This window comes from Pristiophorus japonicus, chromosome 15 (assembly GCF_044704955.1).
Source record: "Pristiophorus japonicus isolate sPriJap1 chromosome 15, sPriJap1.hap1, whole genome shotgun sequence".
Taxonomy (NCBI): domain Eukaryota; kingdom Metazoa; phylum Chordata; class Chondrichthyes; family Pristiophoridae; genus Pristiophorus; species Pristiophorus japonicus.
The window spans coordinates 40,012,744-40,038,131 of record NC_091991.1 but is presented as its reverse complement, the minus strand read 5'-3'; the positions used below and the strand labels follow the sequence as shown (position 1 = coordinate 40,038,131).

Genomic DNA, 25,388 nt, shown 5'->3' with positions numbered 1-25,388 from the left:
GCAGCATTTTGTAATCTCACCCCATTTAAATAATAATTTGCTTTTTTATTTTTCTTACCAAAGTGGATAACCTAACATTTTCCCACATTATACTCCATCTGCCAAATTTTTGCCCATTTACTTAGCCTGTCTATATCCCTTTGCAGATTCTTTGCGTCCTCCTCACATCTTACTTTCCCACCCATCTCTGTATCATCCTCAGGAAAAGGGCATGCGCAGGCAGAGAGTTGGGCTATTTGCCCAACTTCTGCCCAGCGAATGCCCGTGAAATTCTTACGCCTGGTAAAAACAGGTGTACAGCTTGCTTTTACCAGCGAAGAGTTTTAAAAAACAGAAAGTAACATTTTATCAATAATTTGTACACTTAAAAACCTGTGAAATAAGGCAAGTTTATTTTTAGCCTCTTTAAAACATGTAAATTTCAAATTAAATTTTTGTTTTAAATGTTTAATTAAATGCTATTTTAATTCATTTTCAATGTGATTTTTATTTATTTATTTATTTGCTGTACATAAGAACAAAAGAACATAAGAAATAGGAACAGGAGTAGGCCACCTGGCCCCTCGAGCCTGCTCCGCCATTTAATAAGATCATGGCTGATCTGATCATGGACTCAGCTCCACTTCCCTGCATGCTCCCCATAACCCTTTATTCCCTTATTGCTCAACGATCTGTCTATCACCACCTTAAATATATTCAATGACCCAGCCTCCACAACTCTCTGGGGCAGAGAATTCCATAGATTTACAACCCTCAGAGAAGAAATTCCTCCTCATCTCAGTTTTAAATGGACGGCCTCTTATTCTGAGACTAAGGGCCCAAGTTTCGGGCCGCGCCTAAAACGGCGCAGCCCGGACCTGGACGCCCGTTTTTCGCGCCACAAAGTGCACCTAAAAAAAACTCATCTATTCTCCGGCTCCCTGCAGGCCCTCTGGAGCTGGGCGCAGCACGAGCTGCGGGGTCGGAGCCAGGTCCCTGCGCTGAAAACAGTGCCGGGACCTCTGCACATGCGCGCTACAGTGGGCGCGCATGTGCAGTAGCTCCAGGTGCCCAAAATTGTGGGAGGGGCCCGAAGCACGCAGCCCTTAGCCCCGGCCGAATGGCCTCACTGAGGCTGCGTGGATAAGGCTCCTCCCACCCAACCGGACCCGACCAGACCTCCGCTCCCCCCCCCCCACGGACCTCCCCACACCCCCCCCCGGACCTCTGTGACTCTTTCCCTCCCCCCCGACCTCCGCGACTCCCCGCCCCCCCAGACCCTCCGTGACTCTTCCCCCCCCCCCCACCCACCGCCCGCCCTCCGCGACTCTTTCCCCGGCCCCCGCATCGGACCTCCGCGATCCCCCACCGAGCTTCCAAACCACAAATTTGGGGCCTTCCTCTCTTTCCTCCTTTAAGACGTTACTTAAAACCTACCTCATCTGCCCTAATAGCTCCTTATGTGGCTCGTGTCAAATTTTGTTTTATAACGGTCCTGTGAATCACTTTGGGACGTTTAATTGCTCCACCGTTGGTGGCTATGCATTCAGTTCTGGGAGCAACTATAGGTCAGTGAGCACAAGGGTGATGGGTGAACTGGACTTGGTGCAATTGCAACAAGCATAGAGTAAAAAAAATAGGTGATTGGATCAGTCACTATACTCATGAATCTAACAATAAGCACAGGTCATTCATTTTATCAATCTACTTCCTTATAATGAATTAGGGTACATACAGCCTAACATTTTGGTTCCCTATTCTGCAAAGCTTTAGCCTATTTACATCTTATCTTGTCGTAGATTTAATTTAAACCCTCTACAACTTCTAGTGAAAGAAATCGAGAGTGCACTGAACACACTAGGGGGCAGGTCATTCCACAACTTGATAAGCTAATGTAAGAAGGCACTTCTACATTTTTGTTTTGCTAATGGTTTCTCAAATGTGAAACCATTCCCTCTTGTTCTACCATCGCAATTCAATTAATAGAATTTACTGTCATCGCTGTGTATTTGACCTTTTCAGGAGTCCCCAGAGTATCTGCTTTGTCTACGCATCTCATTAATTTTTAAAACTTTTGTCAGATCTCCTTTTATCCTTTGTTTTGTGAAAATAAATATTCTTTATTCCTTTAACCTATTTTCAAAGCAATAGCAGTCGAAGTCTGGAGTTCCTCATTGTTACTTTCCTCGGCTCTTTCTAATGTATCCGTGTCCCCGTGGAGATATAATAGCCATAAGTGAATGCATTACTCTAAATCCAGTCTTTTTAATGCATTACACCAAGTTAACAGAATTCTGTTTCTGGCTATATGTCTCAACATTCTGTTTGCCTTACTAATTGCCATCTCACATTTGAAATGTGAAAGATAACTATCTCCAAATTCTTTTCTTTCAGGTATTACGATTAATCATTCATTCAAGATTATTCTTTTGTTCCACCTACATGTAATCTTTATTGCACAAGATACAATTCTTCTTTTTTTCAGCTTCTACATTGCGATTAAATATCATCATCCCAACATTTCACAACACTATTCCTTTAAGAAACTTATTCCGAGTGATTAGGTTATCTCCCATTTTGCAAAGTAATCTGCAGTGTCTTTCTTCCTTCATCCGCAGTAGTTATGTTTGCTGTCCTTTAAAATAGATATTTGACAAGTTCAGTCTTTTATCTCGGTTTATCCCGATTAGATTATATAATTAATTAGCGCTTGTTGTTGCATGTTAATCGTTTCTAGAACTAGAGTGTGCTCAACAACTCTTTTCCCAGGTAAAATATTTACAGAGAGGCAGGGAGGGAGCAGGGGCGCGTGTCTGTGGTAGGAAAAGCCAGAAATGCCGGGAATGCAAAGGTCCTGCCAAATTTAACGGCCGGACCTCATTAAAAATGTTTTACTCTTTTTCTTGCCCGACAACCAACCAGATTGAGAGGCTGGCTAGCTGTCAGGCAGGAAAGCCTGTGCTACAAGGCAACAGTGTAGGACTTTTTCCTATGGGTTTCAAAAAACACTGAATTTAGCGGCTGCGGGCCGGGTTTCCCAGGGCTTGGGCAACCCGGCAGCTAAAGAGAGGTGGGAGTTGGTTAGCACTGCTTGTGGGCCAAGAGGGGCAGGAGTGAGTGCTCCCCCACCCCCAACCCCACGATCTCTCTCCTCCGCCCCCCGCAATCACTTCACCCCCTCCCCCGTGATCTCTTCCTACCCTGCGATCTGAGCTTCCATCCAAACCGACCCCTGTCCCTGACTGTGAAGGCTTGTGGGAGAAACTGCTTGTTCCATCCTCCGAGAGTACTTTCAAACAACTTAGATTTTCCAATAAAATAGACTTTATTAAAAAGATTAAAAATTACTGTAAGTTCCGAGTTCAACACTACCGCATATAGATTTTACATCAAAACCGAAACTACAAAACCTCTAGCTTACCGATTTTAGATTCACACTTTGCAACATTTATGCCCCAATTAAAAACAACCTTAAACTTTGCAATGTATATGCTCCTACTTCAACTGGTTATGCATAATGCCTCTCGCAATGTATATATCCAACTGTTTACAGTTATTCTATTTCCTCAGTTACGTACAATTAAAATGATCGTACGTTAACTGGATCAGTATAATTTAATGGATGATCAGTCCATCCGAATATACCTCCATGTATTCCCTTCCATGTGCTCGACGGCTGTCATCTAACACTTTCCTTCTGGTTTCCCTTTTTCCAAGCTGAAGACAAAAGTGTCCTTTGTCTCCTGTGTGTTAAAACAAAGAAAATCTGGAGCAGCCAAGTGTCCAGTTCTGTTTGGTCAGAGATAACTTGACCATTTCACTGAATGGCCAACTCAAATATCCTTCAACATGCCCCTTCCTGTTTGAATTCCAAACTGCTTGTCCCATCCTCTGAGGCTACTTTCAAACAACTTGTTTACAGATGATTTATCTTCTCCCATAAGCCTTCACAGTCAAGTGTGGATGGGAGCTCAGATCGCAGAGTGGGAAGAGATCATGGGGGGGGGGTAGAGAGATCGTGGGGGGGGGGGGCATGGTGGTGGGTTCGGCCGATCGGGTGGAAGGGAACGATTGCGGCAGATTTGCTTGAGGGGCGGGCTCCTCTTGGCCCACAAGCAGTGCTAACCAACTCCTACCTCCCTTTAGCTGCCGGGTTTCCCAAGCCCTGGGAAACCGGGCCGGCAGCTGCTAAATTCAGATTGATGACAAAATCTGAGGCACGCAGCCTCATTTTAATATTATAATTACTGAGCCACCTTTGCAGAGTGGATTAACAGTCCAACCTTAAACCTGCCCCAGTTAAATTGGAAATAGACATGTTTGCAGCAGGTTGGGGTAAGCTGTCCCATTTTTTCAAATTCATCTGCTCCACACCTCCCCCGGACCCTCTCCCACCCATCATGGGTGGATTAAAATTGCCCCACTGTGTCTATTAGTAAACAACGTTATTGGCATGGCTAGTTTCTCTCTGATATGCTTCATGGCAGACTCAAAAGAATAGAAATCAATCTTCTAGCATGACATGTTGATATCATTTTGAGGGTAGTATCTTTCTTAAAATAATATATTATTAAGCAATGATTTGCAGTGCAGAGAGGGAAATCATAATCTATACATAAAAATGACTCTACATAACTGGAGCTAGTGTGATTAAAATAATCAGAAATTCCAGATCCCTAACTGGTGCTCGAGCATCTCCACCAGCACAACCTATCATAGAAAGGCCCATGCCTTTGATTTCATCTAAAGCAGTTGTCAAAGTCAACTCCAATCTAAGTCTCAGAGACCTACTTGGGACTATAAACCATCTTAGAATCATAGAAGACAGAATGATATAGCACAGAAGGAGGCCATTCGGCCCATCATGCCTGTGCCCAAGCTATCCAATTAATCCCAATCCACTGCTTTTTCCCTACAGCCCTATAAATATTTCCCTTCAAGTATTTATCCAATTCTCTTTTGATTGTTACTATTGAAGCTGCTTCCTCCACCCTTTCAGGCAGTGCATTCCAGATCACAACAACTCGCTATTTAAAAAAAAAAATTTCCTCACGTTGCCTCTGGTTGTTTTCCAATCACTGATGCGAAATGAGGAAGAGTATACTATTACTCCAGGAGTTTCCTTTTTAGGAGTTTAAAAAAGGATTTCTTTAGTATCATGTTTTTGGTATTGGAAATTGATCCCAACATGTTGCCAGTTTTGTTAAGGTGGTGGCTTCCTTAAAGCGCTCCTTCTTTTCCTCTCCCCTTCATTCCACAGCCACGTTATTGGTTCAGCTAGACTGTCCCATGGGTCACCAACCTCAGGCACTAAAGAGACCAGGACAACTTTGACATGTTGTCTGACATGAGGAACTCTTTGACTTAATCCAAATTGCCCAAAGGAAATTTTTCTGAATTCAGACTTCATTAACTTGTCTGAAGAAGAGGAGAAGAAAGAAGAAAGGATATGAGTGTAGGGCTCACATTGCAGGAATTGCTTCTGGCACCAGCTTCTGGGATTGAGTATATGTCTGACTCAGCACAGAATTCCTTTGATGAATGCAATGTAAGGATTGTATGCCAGTTGGAGGTCCAACCACAGCATATCCAGATATAAGCAAGGATGCTATTATTGACTAAATGACTATTTCTGATACATATTTTAGCAAGGTTACAATTAACACCTACTATGTGGGCTGTTGTAAAGCCAATTGGGGAAAACTTATTCCAAGCAGTATTAATTGTTTCTGGGGCTGGTGGGTTCCATTGTGTCCCCATTTCACAATGGTGTTTCTGCATAAGCAACCATCCATCAGCTGGTTTGTTGCCTTTTAAACCCGGAGAAAATACAATAGCATCTCGAGCATAAGCTGAAATTCATTTTGTAAATTGCTTTTGCCTACAATCACTGGTGATTACACATCACAAATAATTTATTGGCTGTGAAATATAAGAACTCATCATCATAGGCAGTCCCTCTAAACAAAGATGACTTGCTTCTACGCCAAAGGTGTTTCAATGAAGAATATAATTTTCCAGGTCCTGAACTACATCCTGAAGGGTGGAAGATGCCTGTGCATGGATTTTTTTTAACGGGGGTGGCCGTTGCACACCAGCCACCACACAGGCTGGACAGAGCTGGGTCTTGGTCCAGTGGCAAGGGTTATCCAAGACGACTAGAGACCTACTCTGCTACACGGACCCAGTGCGCACACATATTTCAGTGTGGGCTGGCCCGTGCTGCTCCTGGGCCCTCGCCTCTTCTGGGCCTCGTTCACGTCCCTCTACAATCTCTCGCCACTCCTTCGCCCCAACCTCACCGCTCCTGCTGTACCTGCCCACCTTGCAATCACTTACCTGGACCTTGATGATGTCATTCCTCGCTTATACAGTTTAAATTTGGACCACAGGTTTCCAGAAGCTGCTCCCAGAATCCAGTCTTCAGGAGCACTAGTCAAGCCTGTCTGGAGATCCTCTGACAGCGGTTTAAGCATTCCCCAGCTAGTTCGCATGCCAGACACGAGACTCCCAAAGCAAGCCCTCTACTCGGAACTCGTCCACGGCAAACGAGCCAAAGGTGGGCAGAGGAAACGTTACAAGGACACCCTCAAAGCCTACCTGATAAATTGCGACAATCCCACTGACACGTGGGAGTCCTTGGCCATAGACCGCCCTAAGTGGAGAAAGTGCATTCAGGAGGGTGCTGAGCTCCTCACGTATCATCGCCAAGGGCATGCAGAAATCAAGCGCAGGCAGCGGAAGGAGCGTGCGGCAAACCAGGCTCCTTGCCCACCCTTTCCCTCAATGACTATATGTCCCACCTGTGACAGAAATTGTGGTTCTCGTAATAGACTGTACAGCCACTTAAGAACTCATGCTAAGAGTGGAAGCAAGTCTTCTTCGATCCCGAGGGACTGTCTATGATGATGGTGATGATGATGATTCCCCCGCTGTCATGTTCTCTGGGTTCCTGTCGTTTTCTTCACTGATGCTGATGATAATTTTCTTTGCATTGAGCTTATTTTTTCTCCTTCCCTCTCTCTCTTGTTTGCTTCATTGGAGCCGGGGGCTTATATAAGAACTAAAGTAACACTGAAAGGGGCTATGTAAATGCAAGTTCTTTCTTTCTCATCCCTAAAGGACTTTTTTGAAAAGTGACCTTACACTTATAAAGCATGTTGAATTGTATAAACGATTAGCTTCCTATTCGCCTGCATTACCATAGTGGCTGCACTTTAAAAGTACTTCAATGGCTGTGAATGGCTTTGGGACATCCTGAAGTCATGAAAGATACGGAATAGATGCAAGTTTTTTCTTTCTTTCTATTAAACTTTACTAATTCATGATTGTCTCCTTTATAACAATCACTAACACTTTTGCTGCTATTGGCTTCAGGATAACTAGCTCATAATCTACGTAATTCAAACAATATCTACCAGTTGAATTCTAAGGTGCATTGAGACTGCAGTTGCCAGTCTGAGGCACTACATATTTACACACGTGTAGAGTGCCTCTCCTAGCAATTTGATTTTAAATAGTTAGACATATGAGTGACATCAGCCAGATTGATTAAGTATTTCGATTAATTTTAGGTAGCTTTAAAAGATGGTGCAAGAAAAAACTTGCATCTATTCCGTATTTTTCATGACTTCAGGATGTCCCAAAGCCATTCACAGCCATTGAAGTACTTTTAAAGTGCAGCCATTAAGGTAATGCAGGCAAATAGGAATAGAAAGCTAATCGTTTATAAAATTCAACATGCTTTATAAGTATAAGGTCACTTTTCAAAAAAGTCCTTTAGGGATGAGAAAGAAAGAACTTGCATTAAATAGTCCCTTTCAGTGTTTCTTTACTTGACCACATTTTACATGTGGTTTGACACTACACTGGAGTTATAGTCCATGAAAGAAAGAAAATAAAGATTTGCATTTATATAGTGACTTTCACAAACTCAGAACGTCCCAAAGCACTTTACAGCCAATGAAGTTCTTTTGGAGTGTAATCACTGTTGTAATGTCAGAAACGTGGCAGCCAATTTGCACACAGCAAGCTCCCACAAACAGTAATGTGCTAATAACCAGATAATCTGCTTTTATGAAGTTTATTGAGTGATAAATCACACAATTTAAAATAAGTCGTGCTACTTATATTAATTTTTTTCTAAATTTGTTATTTTACAGGAAAAAATTATTAAAATGGTTGAAATAAATATGCACAGGTACCTGTAACTAAATTTTGAACAGAGGACCCACAACAGCAAGCCTGCCACTGAAAGGCAATCAGCCATTGAAACTTTGGAATCTTTCCGGCATTTTAACTCAAATGCCAGCACAATAAATTCCAGTTAAGTTATTCATTAAACCCAAGCAATTAGCAACTTGGAGTTGTTGAAACTTCCAATGTAGGCCACATAATGATACTATGTCCTGATGTTGCTGTGCCCTACACTTTCTTCCTGCAGTGTTTGCCAGCTCCTGGCTATTTCTTTAACTTTCAATAACACTCACAGTTTTTTAATCCAATCCACATGTATATAGGAAAAGCAAGGGGAAGAATCTTGGACAGCTAGGAAGTCAAAGCTATAAGAAGGCTGCTTGTGGTTGTGATTCATTGGTGCAGTGGTTGAATGACTAAATCGAAAATTCTTCCTGTTCTTCAATGTGAAATTACAAATTGTTTTTCTTTCATTCTTCTAAAACAATTTCTTTCAGCATCTTGCAAATCGACCTACATTGTAGTTGCTCTATCAACACTTCTCTCGTATTCCTGGTTAATACAAGGAAGAGCTTGACGGGTAATCTTTCTCTCACTTTGTCTCAAATTCCCAATATTTCAAAACAATGGAGCTCCCTTAGTCTTTCCTCCTTCCTAAGATCTGCAGGCGTTTACATTTTTTAGCACAGCACCACCTAGCCACCATTATAGCACAAATTAAAGTTAATAAAGATTGCCCCATGCAGAGACGGGAAAGGCTGCAGGTAGAACTTTCTAATGTTGCATGCCACTGGCAGAGACTCACATATAGCGGATGAATTATTGAAAAATTGCGAGTGCTTTTCCCATGATTTTCTGTCCGCTGATGTTAGTAGATGGAAAATCACAGGCAATGCACTGCTGATTTTCCGATAAGCACAGGGCCTAAGAAAAGTTCCACACAACGTATCTACAAAGGTCCAGGTGAGATAAATTCTAAAATCCTGAAGAAATGAATGATGCTTTGGTTGATATTTTTCAGAGCTCCATAAATACTGTAGAAGTAGCTAGGGATTGGAGGATGGCAAATGTTGAGTCAGACACAAACCTCAAATTTCTTTGACTCAGCTCATAAAGCATTCCAACATATGGGCACCAATGGATCCCTGGTGGTATGGCTTGTACCCAGATACCCATTGACCAGAGGTAGGCTGAAGATAGGCAAGTAAGTTTTTATTTTTAAGTTAACTCCACACCGCTCCCCTCCCCCCCACCCACCCCACCGCCATGCTCGCATGATTGGAGCCTCTTGGGCCTTCTGGCTGCTGATCGAAAGAGGAAAATGTACCCTTAGTCCTGTTGAATGTGAGAGTCACCAAGGTGCCCGACATTTCTACTATGACATACTGCACCAACATCTACCAACTGCTTTGCTATCAAGAGGAGGGAAATCAGCTGGCTGATCATTGGAACCCCTGGCCAGTCTTGTTTTGGAACAAAGTGATCTATTCATAGAAACATAGAAACATAAAGAATAGGTGCAGGAATATGCCATTTGGCTCTTCGAGCCTGCACCACCATTCAAATTGATCATGGCTGATCATGCAACTTCAGTACCCCATTCCTGCTTTCTCTCCATACCCCTTCATCCCTTTAACCGTAAGGGCCACATCTAACTCCCTTTTGAATATATCTAACGAACTGGCCTCAACAACTTTCTGTGGTAGAGAATTCCACAGGTTCACAATTCTCTGAGTGAAGAAGTTTCTCCTTATCTCGGTCCTAAATGGCTTACCCCTTATCCTTAGACTGTGACCCCTAATGATGATTCTCTTTTGTCTGCACAAGAGAAAAGACAAAAAAAATCAAAAGCTTGGAACAATCACATCAGGAGCCAGATTACTACCAACAATAAAATATTCATGGTAACTGTGAAAAAATGAAGCATTTTTGTCTATGATGGTTTATTTCTTTCCTGTTGTGGTATGTGCAGGGTTAACATTGCTAAAGATGGTGTGTAAATGGGTTCAATGGCAGATCAATTCCATCTCCAGACCCCAGTACCTGATGATTTTCGATCTGAATTGCAGTTCTTACATCACAGTGTAAAAGAAATCTTCTACACTTAGGTCTCAAAGGGAAAAGCTAGACAGGGAAAACTTCTTAAATATTTTAAATTGTTCCCTGATTAGTTGTTCCTCCTAGAAATAATAATGTGAAAATTATGTTTAATTGCTGCAAAATTACCCAAACTGTATTTGTGCATATGCAGTGTGACATCATAACATCATCACATTAACAAGTCTCGTGAGAGTTGGAGGCGCCAGAGTGAATACCCTCACCAAAATCAAAGCTAATGCATGAGTGGTCTGCTCTGAGTTCACCCACTGGAGTCTAAATATACCATTTAAGAAATGACCCTATGTGACTGGTGCACATCAGCACAGGAACCGAGATGCCACATCTGTACTTTGCTGTAATGTAACAAAAGGCAGTCTTAATATGCTATTACTTGTTAATTGCAAAGATATTAGCATCGGTCTATCCCACAAAGCATTTCCCAATATCTATATGCTTGGATATTGGTCTATTTAATCTGGCTAATTGTCAGTTTGACATCTTGGTTCAATAGGGACTGACCGAGAGATCAGTTGGATGTCTTTGAACACTAATGTAAGTGACAGCTGTGTATGTGCATGTGGGTAAACATTGTTTTAATTCGCTTTAGTTCTAGGAAATAAGGAAGATTTGAGTCAAGTCTGTGAGGAGGGAAAGCTCCACGATTATTTGTTCATTTCATGTGCTGCCCTGTAGCTGCTCAGAAGCTGCACATTGTGGGCTTTATATTTGGCAATTCACATCCAGCCTATCAATCCTTCTGAGGCTATCAGAGAGAGAGTGAGAGCCAGAGACGGGAGCTCCATGCACTCTTGGCTAAGGTTCCGATCAGGAACTTTGCTTAATGTCCAGTTTTAATTTGGATTTTAGTGAAGGAGACGCGACTGTTTATTATTTTCTATAATCTGAGGAGTAATGTTAGGTCTATGGGGGTGAGATTGATGGACAACTGTAGCACAAAGTGGGCTGATAATGAATCAGCAGCCCATTGTGCATCGCATCCAATTCTTTTCCATTGACGTCTTAATGTCCTGTCAATCTCATTAACATACACCATAATGTAAAAATTGATGTAAACAAGCAAAAATCAGCATAAACAATCAGTGCAAAGCTCTGAACTCACACCATATATTCTTTAAGTACGAAAATTATAGTTTCCAGTCATCTAACTATTGTTCACGCTCATTAGGTACATCATGTTTAAGAAAATGCAATCAATTTTTAATGTGACTTAAATGATCCCATAATAATACATTTAAGGAAACAGAAAATAGAGAGCAGATCTCAATGAGGATTAAAAAAAATTAAATGCTCAGAAAGTAGCAACATGACACCTGAAAAATGGCTTTGTTCCTGCTGCGCCTAAAATTCTGGCCTTAATTTTACACCCATTTTGCACCAGCATAATTATAGGAAATTCACATGTATGGCTCATTAGCCTGGGGGCGGAGCCTTTATAACAAGGGTGTTTCAGGTGGGAGCATGGCCTCTCATTTCGAGGCCCGTTCAAAAATCAAGTCAGGTGGGTCTCAGACGGCTTTTCTCTAAATTTTCTTCTGTCTAAAGCGCTTCATTTTTCGGTGTGAACAAGATGCTAGGCAGATGAAAATTGCCCCCATAGAGTTGTCTTTGAACTCAGCATTGCTTTAACATTATGGGATAGAAATTCCGACGTCCCAGGCTCGTACAAAATTTCTACGGACCCGGGAAGGCATCGGAAAAGCCGGTTTTCAGCGTGCAATGCACATGCGCTGAAAACCGGCTTTTCCGATCTGTCAAGCTGGAGCTTGACAGTTCGTAGATGTCTCGGGAGCGAGGATGACATATTGGGAGTGAGGACATTTCTTGGGCAAGATTGTAGGATTTACACATATCTTGCCCAGAAAATGTCCTCAAAAATCTTGCGCCTGAAAAAGCAGGTGCATAGCCTACTTTTACAGGCGCAAGTGTTTTAAAACACACAAAAACATTGTAAAATAAAATGATAAACACATGGGTTATTGTTAAAAACTCTCCCCATTATGGTAAGTTTATTTTTAACCATAATTTAAAAAACAAATTTTAATAAGGAAAATATTTTATTTTTATAAGACATAATAACTTTAATTTCAATTAATTTTAACTATGTGTGGTCTGTTTTTTATTTTTTTTATTATTTTGTGTGTTTGGTTTTGTTCCCATTAATAGCACTGAGAACTCGTAGATACGCGCATCTCAGTGCTATTAATGGGAACCTGTGAAATACGTACCTGATTGGCTGAGCAGTCACACGTAACTACATCTTCTGCGTGGGACGGGAGCGCGCTTCGCAGCGCAAGAGGAGAAGGCCTCCCCATCGGAAATCAGGGCGCCTCCTAGACCAACAGGTAAATTCGTAAAAAATCTCCAGCGAGGAGGCAATTGCCCGCGGGAAGACCCCCAGAGGAATTTCTGCCCCAATAAGTTTCATATGTTTCCCAAATCTGCAATAAATACAAAAAGAAAGAAAGATTTTCATTTATTTAGCGCCTTTCATGACCACCGGACGACACAAATTGCTTTACAGCCAATAAAGGAATTTTGAAGCGTAGTCACTGTTGTAATGTTGGAAACGCGGCAGCAAATTTGCACACAGCAAACTCCCATAAACAGCAATGTGATAATGACCAGATAACCTGTTTTTATTATGTTGATTGAGGGATATATATTGGCTAGAACACCAGGGTAACTCCCCTGCCCTTCTTTGAAATAGTGCCATGGGATCTTTTACATCCACCTGAAAGGGCAGACAGGGCCTCGATTTAACATCTCATCTGAAAGACAACACCTCCTACAGTGCAGCACTGCACTGGAACGTCAGCCTAGATTTATGTGCTCAAGTTCTTAGAGTGGGACTTGAACCCACAACCTTTTGATTCAGTGGCAAGGGTGCTACCCACTGAGCCACAGATACAGTGTAGTGGAAATTCTTGGTAAGGAAATAGTCAAAGAAAGTTATTGGGTAAACCTTCCACTCTACTACTTCACACAGATTAAATACAGTGGGTCGATTTTCACTACATCCACCCGGCATTAACCTGGTAACGGCCTCAAAATAGAGTCTTATCACCCCATTAATCCCAGCGATGCATCTAGCTCCATTTATAAAGGGGTCAATGGCAATCAGACACCAATTTCCAGATTAAAAGAGGCCTATCGCCTGAAAGTGTTAAGGGCTTTGGACACCCGATGGTTGACCCCTTTATAAATGGAGCTAGATGCATCGCTGGGGTTAAAGGGGTGATAAGACCCTATTTTGAGGCCGTTACCCGGTTAATGCCAGGTGGATGTAGTGAAAATCGACCCACTGTATTTAATCTGTGCGAAGTAATGGAGTGGATGGTTTATCCAATAACTTTCTTTGACTATTTCCTTACCAAGAATTTCCATTACACTGTATCTGTGGCTCAGTGGGTAGCACCCTTGCCACCAAATCAAAATGTTGTGGGTTCAAGTCCCACTCCAGGAACTTGAGCACATAAATCTAGGCTGACGTTCCAGTGCAGTGCTGACGGAGTGCTGCACTGTAGGAGGTGCTGTCTTTCGGATTGAAACTGGTTGGAGCCTGCTCAGTGCACACTGTGACCTCGAGCGATGAAACCAAAGAGACCCGCCGAAGGTGAGCGTTGAATTATCTTTGGTGAAATATTATTGGGAGAACTATTTAGTGATAAGAAAAAGATTGTGATGCCAGGTTTCTACTCAAAACAATAACCTGTCTTTTCCATTTTTAGATACCGAAGTGTGCAATACCATCTCTTTCAGTTTTTATTGTTCTGGGATGTCTGAAAAGAGAGAAAAGCATCAGCGTTTAGACTGCAGGTTTGTATTGCGCTCTGTTGAGAGACAGCAGTATGAGAGGGAAAACAAAAATCATAGGGAGGAATTTTCAACTTCACGGCCTGTGTGGCAACACAGCGGATTAGATGGCGTGTCTGATACAGAAACCGTCTGACTTCAACGGGATGAAAATTGGCCGGTTCCTACAACAAGTGGGTAATCTGCTCTGCCAACTTATCACCAGGTAGCAAGGTTAAAAATGATCCCCTTTAGAGTGCTATAAATATTAAGCTAAGGTGGCATGTTAGAGCACCAATACAGGCACTAATGGCACTAATTCCTTCTATTTTTCTTCCTTTTTCAACCCATGCAGATCGAATTATCATCTCCGACTGTCAGGTGGGTGGGCAGGCCACCCTGTAATTTCTACGAGATATATAACAGCAGTAAGCAACAAATCTCCCACCAATTCTCCCTCCCAATAGCAGCATGGCTGGGTTTAGCATTACAGCAGCATGAGGGAAATCAAATTGTGTCCAACCCAATTTGCCCTGATGCTCCACCGCTCATCGTCTTGCCTCTCAGACCAAGCACACTTTCAAAGTAAAGAAGTGATTTTAAGGTTTGCATAAAAATGCGATGTCAGCATGTGGCAGCTCCTCTGTTCACACAAACTGATGACCAAAGCAACATCAATCATAACATCAATTCCATTTGTATTAATCACTTCCCTTCAGTAACACATAGTTTTCCATTCAGAAGCAAAATATCCACTGCTCCAACAAAAACAGGTTGGATGGATACATTACACAGAAGGTTTGCAAGGACCGTGGGTACCTAATTACACTATAGGGAAATATTCGGGCCAATTTTAATACTCGGCGGGGCGTCAGCGGGAGCGGATGGGAATCCTACACAGGAAACCTCGATTTTAACCCAGAGTGGGATTTGGGTATGCAGGAGGGCTAGAGGCGAGGTTAGTGCCAGCACCCCCTCTCCTCCCTCCACCCTCCACCCCCATGACCCCGGCAGCATGAGGCCCGTGCGTTTTAACTCACGATCCATAACTACATGACACCGGTCAGCTGCCTTCCCAACACAGGCAGGAAGCAACAGCTGGCTAGAAGCAGAAGTGAAATTTCAGGCGGGAGGAGGTTATCAGCCGGCACTAAAGGGAGGTTGGCTGAAACTTGGGAGGGTTTCACTGGAGGGTAGGGTGGGCTGGGGCAGGGTGGCCTGAACTTTTCTTGTGGGGCCTGAAGGAGCGCTGCTGCTCATCCTAGTCCCACACAGAAAGTAAAAATAAATTACCTTAAATGGCCTCTCCAGGTGCCAGTTCCTCATCTCAGTGTCTTCACCTGGTGGGAAAGCCACAACAGCCACCGTGCTGATTGGGGGAAAAATTGGTGATCACCAGCAAAACAATCGGCGTCACTGCCAACCCCTGTCAACGGCCGCCCGAAGTGGCCCCAACGCTGACCAGCCTAAATTGGTGTGTATGGCATGGAGGTAGGTGGCGCAGCGCTAACCTTAGGTGCAACAGCATCCCGGTGGTGTTGCACGAGGGATCCGGAATCTGGGGCTAACAGGTGGCGGTAAGTATATGAATTTCTTGCCCATTATTTAAAGAAGGTTCCCCCCTGGCTGCAGATGGGGATCCTTGCTGTCTGCTCAGAAGGAAAAAATTGCAGACAGTGGGTTCCATGTGGGACTTTGGTGGGTAAGTCATCCAGCCGATTTTAACTGCCCGCTTGCCTGGTTTTTGCCTTTGTGGGTAGAGTTAAAATCGTCCGTGGAGGCTTTCAGTGCCACCGGTCACCTGTTCACCTATTTTGGTCAACAGGTGGAGATGAACATCAGGCCGAGCAGAGGCTGCCTGCTAGCACAAAAGAAGGCTACCGGCATCAAGGTATGTTCAGGGGAGGTGTTGTGAGGGCCTCGCAACTGGAGGGGGCTGGGGAGGGAGACCCCCAGGTCAGCAGACGCTTGAACTTTACTTGTGGGATCCAGAGGAGCACTCTTGCTCTTTCTGGTTCCACTAAGGAAAGCTTTTACATTTAAATTTCTCTCTACCCTCAGGTTATAGCACTGCTGAACAATAAATTGCACTGCCTCCGGGGACGACAACGGGATGCTAACGGCTTACCGACAGGGCGCGGAGAGATCAACGACTCCCGCTAACTTGGCCAAGAGGTTTGTGACAGCTTGCACCACAATCTCCTGTGCTGGGAGATCATGATGTCATTGCCATGCGCATCGAACCTGAACTTCGGTTCTGCCCCTGCAGCATCGCCGGGCGACAAAATCGACAGCTGACAGTTGTTCAGGAGGCCGGGAGCTTGGGATGTGGAAGTTAAAGGGGAGATTGCTGCGGGTAAAAGAACATTTTTCATAATGCGCTCTGTGAATTTGTTTGATTCTTCCTGGGCCATGATTAATCAGCCCGGCACTCTGCTAGAGTGCTTGGGCGTTATCGGGCCGGATCACGGCTGCTGTCGGGGGCCAGCTCACTGGTCCCAATGCGGAGCCTACAGCAATGGCCCCTCCCTTTAAGGGAGGGAAGAAGCCTCGGATCGCGGCAGTGCGGCACGGGACATTGTACAGCGCTGTACAACTACTGCCCCACCTGCATCCTTTAGTGCTCCAGGGAGGAAGTGGAGTGTTGATTTAACGCTCCACTTCCTTCCAGGAGCATTAACACTGAATTTAGAAAAAGCTAGGAATCATTTTAATTTTTCCAGCTTTCAAAAGTTAACGCCCCAAATGGGGCGATACCCAATTTCTCACCCCCCCCCCCCACATATTCTTATCACTTATGTCCCTGTCGAATATAGCCACCTTTATTTGGTTGGACATATTCAACGTTCACCATCACTTCTGGTAGACAATCCCAGAAGTTATGGCGGAGAGCAGGAAGCCGGCAGAGTGTGTGGAAAATCCTTCCTCAGGCTTTGCAGATAATTACTGGCAAAATATCCAATGACAATAGTGGGATGCTTGAAAATCCTTAATATAAGTAGTCTGGGATAGAAAATACTTATTTGGAATTACAAAGAGCAGAAAAATAGAAATGTTAGCAAACCCTTCAGTCATAAATGTTACATGGCCTGAACGTATATAGGGGCCAATATAGCAATTGGGACCACAGAGATGGTTCCATTTATTATAGCTCATTCTATTTCTTTGTAAGTTTTTTTTAATTGTTAAAGGTTTTGCATGGTTTGCGTGGTTGATTTTTTAAAATTATGCAATAATACTTTGACATAGCAACTACCAGTGATGTAGCTGGTAAATCAGGTGGGACTGAGTTTTCTATTAATAACAGACGAACAACAAAGACAATCACCAGGTAGCATATATTGTAAGGGGATCTCATGCTTCTTGTAGTCACTAATGGTTCACTCCAAAGATTGATCACAATATTACATTATCAGTACAGTCACAATGAGAATTTCACCATATTTTATGCTGGAATAGAGGAACCCAAGAGCTTCAATATTATAGGGCACGCTGGGATGTTCAGTATAGCCATTAGCTGATAAATGTAAACTAATTGTAACTATTCTGCTTGAAACATGAATTTGTTTTGCGAATGCTAGCTATTACCATAATCCACTGGTGCCTTGACTGATTGCACCGTTGCTTTGGGATAGCTGAGCTACTAATAGGAATATATTACTGCCATTATTGTGCTGTTTTTCAGATGGGTGGTGGAATTCCATTAGGGATATTTGTTCCTAATGCAATGTCAAGATTTTTCGGACCTTAATGATTCTTTATTTGCATACATTTTACCTGTCTGAAATATTAAAATAATAAAGTGACCCGCAACAAAATGTCTGGGTCAGAATCATAATTCATACACAAAAAAAATTACCATAAAGTTCCATTACACCACATGAATTGAATACTTCTTTTAAAATGTGGCATGACTTATAAGGGTGGAAATTCCGTTTGTTAGAAACAGTAGAAACAGTTCTGCTGACATTGGATGAGCAAACTTATCGGCTCCCTGCTCACTTTACCCACCACATAAAATTGCAGACCTAATTTCCCGCTGGTGTTTGATCAGACGAATGTGCGAGAGCCTCATTAATGTGTTGAAAAGGCATAGAAATGATGGATTAGGATGCAGCTCTCCATTTCCTGTGCTTCTGCAAAGTTCCCATGTCTAGTTAAGCCTGCCCATTTAAAGCTAATTTAAAAGCCAACAAGATTATCACCTGTCCGAAAGAGAGCTCCTGAAGATATGCTCACATTTTTCTAATAAATAGTAATTTATTCGTAAGATATGGGGATTGATATCAAGTGGTCCCATCGCAGGATTTTATGCAAGTACAAAGAAGATCAAAAGGCAAGCTAGCGCGATTAGATGGCAGCACAGCCAGAAAGCCTGTGCTCACCATTATGCCACCAGTCATACCTGCAGTCTCAAACACACCTACCTGACAGTGATGAGGTGAAACTATCTCTGTAGACTCCAGGACAGCAGGGAAGCAGTTACAAAGTTGTGCTATCTGTTGTAAAAGGACATGGGTATGGCTAAGATCTGCATAACTAACCTGACCAGCCACCATGACGTCCGGGTGGTTTCTCCCTGGTCAGGAAGGTATATGCTTACATTTTTGTAAACAGGAGGTGGGTGGGATTGGTGACCCATCCACCTCCACGGAGGTGTGTGGGGGACCTGACCCATCCACCTCCATGGCACGAACCTGGTATTGCAGTACTTCCAGGAACGGTGCAGTGGCTCTAGGCCTTTTGGCTAAGAGCATTGGCGCAGAGTGATCCTTGACTGGTGCAGGGTGACCTCTGGCGTTTGACAAAGAATTGTAACGATTGGATAACGATTGGACATGAATTTAAAAAAATAAATAAATAAATAAAATAAAAAAATAAAAAAATGGGTGTGGTACGGTGAGTGGCGATGAAAGTCACCTTCTCTTTCAATTGTTCTGCCTCCATCTCTTTCCAGCCTACCATAGGGATCATTTGTACTATCAGACCATTTGCTGTCCATAGATGTAGCAAATAAGTAATTGATAACAAGTAACTGATAATTGTTTACTAGATCAGTACTTAGATCTCTTTTCCCACTAAATAGCACGACACAACTGCCCAATTTCATCCAACTACTAGACTTCACAAAGTACAGGGCATCATGTTGGCTTCTGGACTGCAGATTCCTACACCTATTCCAGTACCATCTCTTTCAGCTTATCCATGCATTGTGACTCACTCAGTACTATCTCTTTCAAATTGACTTCCTGCATCCTCCAGGCTGTATGTAGTATCCTGAGTGGTTGCAAACATGCAGTTTAATACATGATGTTATGAGGTGCTGGCTAATTCTGGGTCTATGGCAGAGCTAACAGAGGTTCTACCACCGCTGCAGTGACAGAAGAGGAACATGTGTTTGACTGTTCTTTCCAAGAGACATCTTCAAACAGAACTTGCATTGAAAGATTAGGTCCAGTAACGCCAAGCAGTATACTGCGTACCTGGTCCAGTAAGGTCCTGTGTGCCGTGGATCTGATCCAGTGAGGTCAGGCTGTGTACCGTGGATCCAATCCTGAGAGATCAGGCTGTATACCGTGGATCTGATCCAGTGAGATCAGGTTGTGTACCATGGATCTGATCCAGTGAGATCAGGTTGTGTACCATGGATCTGATCCAGTGAGTGTGCGTGAATTATTTTAACGTGGGGTGGCCATTGCACACGGGCTTGATGGAGCATGGTCTTGGTCCAGTGGCAAGGGAATCCAAGACGATTGGAGACCAGGCTCCACCGCATCTGCCAATACATACACACAAACTTAAACGTACCCCTACTGTCCTCTTTCCTTCCTCCTTCTCACAGGACCTCTCTCTACCTGGAATTCATAGTATGCAATGTGAGCCTCACGACCTCACAGCCTTCCCGAGGTCGGGACCGGTGAGGTCCAGAGGTTGGGACTGGCAAGGAGAGGATGGAAAAAGCACGGAGAAGCGGAGAGGTGGAGCAGCATGGACAAGACCAAGGGAAGGCGCAGCACAGGCCAATACCTCAATCACACTCTTCTGCTCAATCATACCCTCACCACCACCTTTGATGCCCTAGTCCCTGTTAAAACAATTATTCACTCTCACCCTGGCCTTTCCCCCTGGTATGACCCTGATCTTCGCTCCCTTAAGCCCAAGGGGCGCAGACTTGAATAGATATAGCGGACAATTGGTTTAGCCATTCACCGCCAGATTTGGCTGGACCACGTACAGCATTATCGGGTCCTGCTCTCGTCTGCCAAAATTACTCACTATCCAGAATCATTCCGGAATGTAAAGATAAACCCTGGCTTCTATTCTCCACTGCTAACCATCTTTTTAAACCCCTCTCCCCAATCTCCACCCTCACCTCCGATAATACATGTGAGGAGCTCATGAATTTCTTTGCCTCTCAGATCGATACTATCCATTCAGCCGCCTCTGCCTCTTCCCTTCCTTCCCCTAGCCCAACTTCCTTTAAGGATCCCCTCTGCCCTAGCCCTGACCTCACATCTTTCTCCAATTTCTCTCCGATCTTCCCTCATGACCTTTCCGAGTACATCCTGTCCCTGAGACCCACTTCTTGCTCCCTTGACCCTATTTCCACCAAACTGCTGACCACCCAACTTCCTTTTCTGGTGCCCATGTTAGCTGACATTGTTAACGATTCTCTTTCCTAGGCTACTGTCCTCCTCTCCCTCAAATCTGCCGTCATCACCCCTTTCCTCAAAAAACCAATCCTCGACCCCTCCATCCTTGTAACATACCACTCCATCTCCAACTTCCCTTTCCTCTCCAAAGTTCTTGAATGTGTTGTCGCCTCCCAAATCCGTGCCCATCTTTACCGCAATTCCATGTTTGAATCCCTCCAATCCAGTTTCCGCGCCTGCCACAATACCGAAACGGTTATCAACGTCACAAATGACATCCTTTGTGAATGTGACAAAGGCGAACTATCCCTCCTCGTCCTCCTTGACTTGACTGTAGCCTTTGACATAGTTGACCACTCTATGCTTCTCCAATGCCTTTCCATCATCATCTAGCTGGGTGGGACTGCACTGGGTGGGATCTATCCTTTGCCCCCTCCTATTTCTCATCTACTTGTCGCCCCTTGGCGCCATCATCTGAAATCACAGCATCTGTTTCCACATGTAGACTGATGACACCTAGCTCTACCTCACTACCACTTCTCTCCACCCCTTATTGGTCTCTAAATTGTCAGACAGCTTGTCCGACTTCCAGTTATGGATGAGCAAACATTTTCTCCAATTGAATATTGGGAAGACCAAAGCCATTGTTTTCGGTCCCCGCCACAATCTCCGTTCCCTAGATACTGACTCCATCCCTCTCCCCAACTTCTGTCTGGGGCTGAACCAGACTGTTTGCAACCTTGGTGTCATAATTGACGCTGAAATGAGCTTTCGACCACATATCCGCAGCATAACTAAGACCGCCTATTTGCACCTCCATAACATTGCCTGTCTCCACCCTTGACTCCGCTCATCCGCTGCTGAAGCCTTCATCCATGCATTTGTTAACTTTATACTTGACTGACTTGACTATTCCAACGCACTCCTGGCTGGCCTCCCACATTCTACCCTACGTAAACTGGAGGTGATCCAAAACTCAGCTGCCAGTGTCCTAACTCTCACCAAGTCCCACTCACCCATCACCCCTGTGTTCGTTGACCTACATTGGCTGCCGGTTAAGCAACGCCTCAATTTCAAAATTCTCATCCTTGTTTTCAAATTCCTCCATGGCCTCATCCCTCCCTATCTCTGTAATCTCCTCCAGCCCCACAACCCCCCGAGATGTCTGCGCTCCTCTAATTCCGCCCTCTAGAGCATCCCTGGTTATAATCGCTCAACAATTGGTGACCGTGCCTTCTGTTCCTAGGCCCTAAGCTCTGGAATTCCCTGCCTAAACCTCTCTACCTCTCTTTCATTCTTGAAAACGCTCCTTAAAACTAGATTTTGGTCACCTGCCCTCATTTCTCCTTGTGGGTGTCAAATTTTTAAAATCTCATAATACTCCTGTGAAGCACCTTGAGACGTTTCACTATGTTAAGGTTGCTATACAAGTTATTGTAAGCTCAGGCTGTGTACGGCATTACTGATCTGATGAGGGCAGAGTGCAGAACTGTACACCTTGTTATATTAACGCTTCCTGGGGGCGGAGCGAAACCGCCCAGAGCTTATCAGCGGATGCGTCAGGTTACTCAGCCTGAAAGTCACAGGCTGCCACTTGGTTTCAGGGTGGACCTTTTCTTTTTGTTGAGTTGTTGGAATTGACAGTGAGTCACTGACCCCTCGCGGTGTGTGTGTGTGTGTTTGTGGAGGAGGGGGAATTCACACCTGTGGAACAAGAGCCGGCTCCGGTCTGCTCACCAGTATTGGGGCAGAGGTCAGCAGTGAGGATTAAAGAAAGTCTCTCGGGACTGTCAGACTCAGCGCTGGTCTTCACCGCGGGAAGGAACAGAGCGCCAAGACTGCAAGATCTTGCAGGGAGAGGAAACTGTTTTCTAAAAGCTTTTGTTCGGAGGGATTTCTATATTGAAATCCGGGGTTGAGGAAAGGAATGCGGGCGTGCACTGGGTGCATGAAGCGCAGACCGGGAGTTTGAAGAGGACATTTACAAGTTGATCCAGCGCTTGACTTCAGCACACGTTCAGGTATATGTTCCGTTTTAATACCACACCAGTGTGTATTTTGTGACTTCCTGTTGAGGATCGACCAATTTGTAATTTATTAGCGTTTTACACTGAAATCATTACTTGCCAGTGTGTGTGTGTGTGTGAGTTTATAGGGATTATCTGCACCAATACTTTGCGTTGCGTTGTTTCATTTCTGATTTTTTTTCTCTTCCAAATTTTAAACGAGCTGCAGATTATCTATTATTTTGCACCAACTGTTACAATTGAGGAATCAATTGTGGTGGAATGAGGTCATGTGGATAGCATGATCCAGAATGATTCATCTTCCTGCGTGCATTCTGTGGAGAACAGGGAAAGTGTTAAAGACTTTGTACCGTGTCGAATTGGTGCAGGTCAAAAAGAGGCCTCCATCGACCTGATATAAAGGGCATGGTTTCATTTATTCATAAACTGTAGAAATGGGGTATTTCCCCGAAAAGAAACAAATCATTGTATTTGGTGTGTCTGGGATTAATGGTTTTAACTAATCCTTAAAAATTAAATTAGTGCTGGGTAGCATTGTGTAACACTTGTCAGCCATGTGTGAGTGAAACTGATATTCCCTGTACATCTTGAGCACCGCGCTGAGAAACAGAACAATTATCAGTGCCAGCACTGGGGGATTAATTATCAGTCTCACCACACTCACAAAGAGGTTAAGCATTTACCTATACTTAATAGTGGTTCATCTGATCAAATGCTAGCAGTACCCCCTAAGCCTTGACTCTTGTCAATTTGTGCTTACATTCCACATCCAAATTCAGAAATACATCACTATAGGAAGGAATTGTGCATTCCATATCAAGCAAAAGGAACCTCTACTTGTGTGACTTTCTCAAAGCAAATTTGTCTTCTATGGGACGGCAGTAGAGTCCCTGCCAATTTCTCTGATGCCCCAATCACATGGCACTATTTTGAAGAAGAGCAGGGCAGTTATCCCCGGTGTCCTGGCTAATATTTATCCCTCAATCAGCAGGTGTCAGCAGTGGCTCAGTGGGCAGCACTCTCGTCTCTAAGTCAGAAGGTTGTGGGTTTAAGTCCCACTCCAGGGACTTGAGCACAAAAATCTAGGCTGACACTCCAGTGCAGATCTGAGGGAACGCTGCACTGTCGGAGGTGCCGTCTTTTGGATGAAACATTAAACGAGGCCCCGTCTGCTCTCTCAAGTGAATGTAAAAGATCCCATGGCACTATTTTGAAGAAGAGCGGGGGAGTTATCCCCAGTGTCTTGGCCAATATTTAGTCCTCAATCAACATAACAAAAAATAGATTATCTGGTCATTATCACATTGCTGTTTGTGAGAGCTTGTTTGTGTGCAAATTAGCTGCTGCATATCCCACATTACAGCAGTGACTAAACTCCAAAAGTACTTAATTGGCTGTAAAGCACTTTGAGACATCCGGTGGTTGTGAAAGGCGCTATATAAATGCAAGTCCTTTTTTTTGTGATACGACCTGTTTGGAGTAGTATGCGCCTTTGCACAATGGCAGCACCAAATGTGTTGTTTCTTTCTCAGATATCAGTTGCTTGGTAAACAGACTACTTGGTAAAGGTAACCATATTCACCACTAGTGCTTGTATCAGCCATCCTTGGCGTTTAGCCAGTCAGAAGCTGAGCCATACAGGCCAGAAAGGTTAGATCCTTGGTCAGTCTTTGCTGAATTAGCTGGTCCTACCAGGGTAGTAGTTATGATACTACAATAGGCCACCGGAACAAGCCGTTGGCTTAGCGGTAGCATTCCTGCTCAAGTCAGAAGGTGCAGGGTTCAAACCACACCAGCCAGTCCCAGCGAGTGGAGTCGGAGCTTCGCCTCTGAATTCTGGGTTGACATCCAGAGGGATACTCGTGTCTGGTGGGTGTGGGTGGCCCTCTTCCTCTTTCCCCTTCCCCCCCCCCCCATCATAGGGGCTGTGGGAGTCCATAAAACCCTCCTGCTGTACTGGAATAATCACCCTCACCCTCCACACCCTATCAGCTGGTATTAAAAAATGGTTATGTTGTTGGAAGGAATGTTTGTGTCGCAGCCTGTCAGACTGTTAATCAGCCTGCAAATCCTTCCACCACTATTCTCTAAGGGAAGAGTGTGAAGTTATGAACCAAAAAATTTGCCTCTTCTCCTCAATCCTTCTTTTCTTCATCCCCTTCTTCCCTTGATTGCACATGAGGCAACCTGTTTCTTCCCTGCTTTTACATCCAGCAGATCATGCTCTCTGTTGTATCTGTAACTAAGCCCTTTTCCACATGAACAGATTGTTGGCCTGACTCGCAACTCCTTCCCAGGAGAACTGGCTGGATGCAATGGACGAGGTCACTGTTCCAGTCCCATTGGGTGTGAGTACCCCACTGGATGTCTACTTACTATTCAGAGGCTGGATTTCTGAGCTCTGGTCACCTGCTCGCTGGGGCTATAATGCTGGGTTGGCAAGGGCGCCACTCTGCTCCCATTCAACACAAGTATCCTGCTGAATGTCAACCCATACAGAGTGGAGAATTTTTGTCTCAACTGGCCTGGACTATTTGGAGTGGGGCTCAAACTCATAACCTTCGAACTTGGAGGTGGAAATGCTACCACTGAGCCAAGGTTTACTCTGCTCCTCAATTAG

The 25,388-nt window shown here is 44.1% G+C and overlaps 1 protein-coding gene across 4 annotated transcripts in view; it reads left to right on the top strand.

Annotated features, from left to right (window-relative positions):
* The first annotated feature begins 22,408 nt into the window (after positions 1-22,408).
* met (MET proto-oncogene, receptor tyrosine kinase) overlaps positions 22,409-25,388 on the top strand; it is a 130,780-nt gene continuing 127,800 nt past the window's right edge. For all 4 annotated transcript variants that reach the window (XM_070900349.1, XM_070900348.1, XM_070900347.1 and 1 more), the window contains exon 1: positions 22,409-22,762. The gene's annotated coding sequence lies outside the window, so the exon portion shown is untranslated. The remainder of the gene's footprint in view (positions 22,763-25,388) is intronic.